Raw genomic sequence first — 6,575 nt, forward strand, 5'->3', positions numbered from 1 at the left:
AAAACTTGGCTAAATTATCAAGATCATGTGGGTCTATAGACCAACATGTCCTGATAATTAGCATGTTTTCAATCAAAATAGACACCGGTTGAGCTAAATTATAGCGTTCGAGTCTTTTCGAGTGTGTATTTTTTGAATGCACACTCGAAACTGCTCTAAGTAGAAAAATCTTGTTTATGTGGCCTAGACTTCAAAATTTGGTTAAAATATCAAGATCATGTGGGTCTATAGACCAACATGTCCTGATCATTAGCATGTTTCCAATCAAAATAGACACCTCATGAGCTAAATTATAACGTTCGAGTCTTTTCGAGTGTGTATTTTTCGAATGTACACTCGAAACTGCTCTAAGTAGAAAATTCGTGTTTATGAGGCCTAGGCTTAAAAACTTGGATAAAATATCAAGATCATGTGGGTATATAGACCAACATGTCCTGATAATTACTATGTTTTCAATCAAAATAGACTCCTCTTGAGCTAAATTATAGCGTTCGAGTCTTTTCGAGTGTGTATTATTCGAATGTACACTCGAAACTGCTCTAAGTAGACAAATCTTGTTTATGAGGCCTAGATTTCCAAATTTAGCTAAAATATCAAGATCATCTGGATCTATAGACCAACATGTCCTGATCATTAGCATGTTTCCAATAAAAATAGACACCGGTTGAGCCAAATTATAGCGTTCGAGTCTTTTCGAGTGTGTATTATATGAATGTACACTCGAAACTGCTCTAAGTAGAAAAATCTTGTTTATGTGGCCTAGACTTCAAAATTTGGCTAAAATATCAAGATCATGTGGGTCTATAGACCAACATGTCCTGATCATTAGCATGCTTCCAATAAAAATAGAAACCTGTTGAGCTATATTATAGCGTTCGAGTCTTTTCGAGTGTGTATTATTCGAATGTACACTCGAAACTGCTCTAAGTAGACAAATCTTGTTTATGAGGCCTAGATTTCCAAATTTAGCTAAAATATCAAGATCATATGGATCTATAGACCAACATGTCCTTATCATTAGCATGTTTCCAATAAAAATAGACACCGGTTGAGCCAAATTATAGCGTTCGAGTCTTTTCGAGTGTGTATTATATGAATGTACACTCGAAACTGCTCTAAGTAGAAAAATCTTGTTTATGTGGCCTAGACTTCAAAATTTGGCTAAAATATCAAGATCATGTGGGTCTATAGACCAACATGTCCTGATCATTAGCATGTTTCTAATCAAAATAGACACCTCTTGATCTAAATTATAGCGTTCGAGTCTTTTCGAGTGTGTATTTTTCGAATGTATACTCGAAACTGCTCTAAGTAGAAAATTCGTGTTTATGAGGCCTAGGCTTCAAAACTTGGCTAAAATATCAAGATCATGTGGGTCTATAGACCCACATGTCCTGATAATTAGCATGTTTTCAATCAAAATAGACATCGGTTGAGCTAAATTATAGCGTTCGAGTCTTTTCGAGTGTGTATTATTTGAATGTACACTCGAAACTGCTCTAAGTATAAAATTCGTGTTTATGAGGCCTAGCCTTCAAAACTTGGATAACATATCAAGATCATGTGGGTCTATAGACCAACATGTCCTAATCAATAGCATGTTTTCAATCAAAATAGACACCTCTTGAGCTAAATTATAGCGTTCGAGTCTTTTCGAGTGTGTATTTTTCGAATGTACACTCGAAACTGCTCTAAGTTGACAAATCTTGTTTATGAGGACTAGATTTCAAAATTTTGCTAAAATATCAAGATCATCTAGGTCTATATACTAACATGTCCTGATCATTAGCATGTTTCCAATCAAAATAGACACCTCTTGAGCTAAATTATAGCGTTCGAGTCTTTTCGAGTGTGTATTTTTCGAATGTACACTCGAAACTGCTCTAAGTAGAAAATTCGTGTTTATGAGGCCTAGGCTTCAAAACTTGGATAAAATATCAAGATCATGTGGGTCTATAGACCAACATGTCCTGATAATTAGCATGTTTTCAATCAAAATAGACACCTCTTGAGCTAAATTATAGCGTTCGAGTGTTTTCGAGTATGTATTTTTCGAATGTACAGTCGACACTGCTCTAAGTAGAAAAATCTTGTTTATGTGGCCTAGACTTCAAAATTTGGCTAAAATATCAAGATCATGTGGGTCTATAGAGCAGCATGTCCTGATCATTAGCATGTTTCCAATCAAAATAGACACCTCTTGAGCTAAATTATAGCGTTCGAGTCTTTTCGAGTGTGTATATTTCGAATGTACACTCGAAACTTCTCTAAGTAGAAAAATCTTGTTTATGTGGCCTAGACTTCAAAATTTGGTTAAAATATCAAGATCATGCGGGTCTATAGACCAACATGTCCTGATCATTAGCATGTTTCCAATCAAAATAGACACCTCTTGAGCTAAATTATAGCGTTCGAGTCTTTTCGAGTGTGTATTTTTCGAATGTACACTCGAAACTGCTCTAAGTAGAAAATTCGTGTTTATGAGGCCTAGGCTTCAAAACTTGGATAAAATATCAAGATCATGTGGGTATATAGACCAACATGTCCTGATAATTACTATGTTTTCAATCAAAATAGACTCCTCTTGAGCTAAATTATAGTGTTCGAGTCTTTTCGAGTGTGTATTTTTCGAATGTACACTCGAAACTGCTCTAAGTAGACAAATCTTGTTTATGAGGCCTAGATTTCCAAATTTAGCTAAAATATCAAGATCATCTGGATCTATAGACCAACATGTCCTGATCATTAGCATGTTTCCAATAAAAATAGACACCGGTTAAGCCAAATTATAGCGTTCAAGTCTTTTCGAGTGTGTATTATATGAATGTACACTCGAAACTGCTCTAAGTAGAAAAATCTTGTTTATGTGGGCTAGACTTCAAAATTTGGCTAAAATATCAAGATCATGTGGGTCTATAGACCAACATGTCCTGATCATTAGCATGTTTCTAATCAAAATAGACACCTCTTGATCTAAATTATAGCGTTCGAGTCTTTTCGAGTGTGTATTTTTCGAATGTACACTCGAAACTGCTCTAAGTAGAAAATTCGTGTTTATGAGGCCTAGGCTTCAAAACTTGGCTAAAATATCAAGATCATGTGGGTCTATAGACCCACATGTACTGATAATTAGCATGTTTTCAATCAAAATAGACATCGGTTGAGCTAAATTATAGCGTTCGAGTCTTTTCGAGTGTGTATTATTTGAATGTACACTCGAAACTGCTCTAAGTAGAAAATTCGTGTTTATGAGGCCTAGCCTTCAAAACTTGGATAACATATCAAGATTATGTGGGTCTATAGACCAACATGTCCTAATCAATAGCATGTTTTCAATCAAAATAGACACCTCTTGAGCTAAATTATAGCGTTCGAGTCTTTTCGAGTGTGTATTTTTCGAATGTACACTCGAAACTGCTCTAAGTAGACAAATCTTGTTTATGAGGCCTAGATTTCAAAATTTTGCTAAAATATCAAGATCATCTGGGTCTATAGACCAACATGTCCTGATCATTAGCATGTTTCTAATGAAAATAGAAACCTGTTGAGCTAAATTATAACGTTCGAGTCTTTTCGAGTGTGTATTATTCGAATGTACACTCGAAACTGCTCTAAGTAGAAAATTCGTGTTTATGAGGCCTAGGCTTCAAAACTTGGCTAAAATATCAAGATCATGTGGGTCTATAGACCAACATGTCATGATAATTAGCATGTTTTCAATCAAAATAGACACCTCTTGAGCTAAATTATAGCGTTCGAGTCTTTTCGAGTGTGTATTTTTCGAATGTACACTCGAAACTGCTCTAAGTAGAAAAATCTTGTTTATGTGGCTAGACTTCAAAATTTGGCTAAAATATCAAGATCATGTGGGTCTATAGACCAACATGTCCTGATAATTAGCATGTTTTCAATCAAAATAGACACCTCTTGAGCTAAATTATAGCGTTCGAGTCTTTTCGAGTCTGTATTTTTCGAATGTACACTCGAAACTGCTCTAAGTAGAAAATTCGTGTTTATGAGGCCTAGGCTTCAAAACTTGGATAAAATATCAAGATCATGTGGGTCTATAGACCAACATGTCCTGATAATTAGCATGTTTTCAATCAAAATAGACACCTCTTGAGCTAAATTATAGCGTTCGAGTCTTTTCGAGTATGTATTTTTCGAATGTACAGTCGACACTGCTCTAAGTAGAAAAATCTTGTTTATGTGGCCTAGACTTCAAAATTTGGCTAAAATATCAAGATCATGTGGGTCTATAGAGCAGCATGTCCTGATCATTAGCATGTTTCCAATCAAAATAGACACCTCTTGAGCTAAATTATAGCGTTCGAGTCTTTTCGAGTGTGTATTTTTCGAATGTACACCCGAAACTGCTCTAAGTAGAAAATTCGTGTTTATGAGGCCTATCCTTCAAAACTTGGCTAACATATCAAGATCATGTGGGTCTATAGACCAACATGTCCTGATCAATAGCATGTTTTAAATCAAAATAGACACCTCTTGATCTAAATTATAGCGTTCGAGTCTTTTCGAGTGTGTATTTTTCGAATGTACTCTCGAAACTGCTCTAAGTAGACAAATCTTGTTTATGAGGCCTAGATTTCATAATTTTGCTAAAATATCAAGATCATCTGGGTCTATAGACCAACATGTCCTGATCATTAGCATGCTTCCAATAAAAATAGAAACCTGTTGAGCTAAATTATAGCGTTCGAGTTTTTTCGAGTGTGTATCATTCGAATGTACACTCGAAAATGCTCTAAGTAGAAAATTCGTGTTTATGAGGCCTAGGCTTCAAAACCTGGCTAAAATATCAAGATCATGTGGGTCTATAGACCAACATGTCCTGATAATTAGCATGTTTTCAATCAAAATAGACACCTCTTGAGCTAAATTATAGCGTTCGAGTCTTTTCGAGTGTGTATTTTTCGAATGTACCGTCGAAATTGCTCTAAGTAGAAAAATCTTGTTTATGTGGCCTAGACTTCAAAATTTGGCTAAAATATCAAGATCATGTGGGTCTATAGACCAACATGTCCTGATCATTAGCATGTTTCCAATCAAAATAGACACCTCTTGAGCTAAATTATAGCGTTCGAGTCTTTTCGAGTGTGTATTTTTCGAATGTACACTCGAAACTGCTCTAAGTAGAAAGCTCGTGTTTATGAGGCCTAGGCTTCAAAACTTGGCTAATATATCAAGATCATGTGGGTCTATAGACCAACATGTCCTGATAATTAGCATGTTTTCAATCAAAATAGACATCTCTTGAGCTAAATTATAGCGTTCGAGTCTTTTCGAGTGTGTATTTTTCGAATGTACACTCGAAACTGCTCTAAGTAGACAAATCTTTTTTATGAGGCCTAGACTTCAAAATTTAGCTAAAATATCAAGATCATCTGGATCTATAGACCAACATGTCATGATCATTAGCATGTTTCCAATAAAAATAGACACCGGTTGAGCTAAATTATAACGTTCGAGTCTTTTCGAGTGTGTATTATTTGAATGTACACTAGAAACTTCTCTAAGTAGAAAATTCGTGTTTATGAGGCCTATCCTTCAAAACTTGGCTAACATATCAAGATCATGTGGGTCTATATACCAACATGTCCTGATCAATAGCATGTTTTTAATCAAAATAGACACCTCTTGAGCTAAATTATAGCGTTCGAGTCTTTTCGAGTGTGTATTTTTCGAATGTATACTCGAAACTGCGCTAAGTAGAAAATTCGTGTTTATGAGGCCTAGCCTTCAAAACTTGGCTAACATATCAAGATCATGTGGGTCTATAAACCAACATGTCCTGATCAATAGCATGTTTTCAATCAAAATAGACACCTCTTGAGCTAAATTATAGCGTTCGAGTCTTTTCGAGTGTGTATTTTTCGAATGTACACTCGAAACTGCTCTAAGTAGACAAATCTTGTTTATGAGGCCTAGATTTCAAAATTTTGCTAAGATATCAAGATCATCTAGGTCTATAGACCAACATGTCCTGATCATTAACATGTTTCCAATAAAAATAGACACCGGTTGAGCTAAATTATAGCGTTCGAGTCTTTTCGAGTGTGTATTATATGAATGTACACTCGAAACTGATCTAAGTAGAAAATTCATGTTTATGAGGCCTAGCCTTCAAAACTTGGCTAACATATCAAGATCATGTGGGTCTATAAACCAACATGTCCTGATCAATAGCATGTTTTCAATCAAAATAGACACCTCTTGAGCTAAATTATAGCGTTCGAGTCTTTTCGAGTGTGTATTTTTCGAATGTACACTCGAAACTGCTCTAAGTAGACAAATCTTGTTTATGAGGCCTAGATTTCCAAATTTAGCTAAAATATCAAGATCATCTGGATCTATAGACCAACATGTCCTGATCATTAGCATGTTTCCAATAAAAATAGACACCGGTTGAGCCAAATTATAGTGTTCGATTCTTTTCGAGTGTGTATTATATGAATGTACACTCGAAACTGCTCTAAGTAGAAAAATCTTGTTTATGTGGCCTAGACTTCAAAATTTGGCTAAAATATCAAGATCATGTGGGTCTATAGACCAACATG

Source organism: Papaver somniferum, unplaced genomic scaffold, assembly GCF_003573695.1.
Source record: "Papaver somniferum cultivar HN1 unplaced genomic scaffold, ASM357369v1 unplaced-scaffold_61, whole genome shotgun sequence".
In the NCBI taxonomy this organism is placed as follows: Eukaryota; Viridiplantae; Streptophyta; class Magnoliopsida; order Ranunculales; family Papaveraceae; genus Papaver; species Papaver somniferum.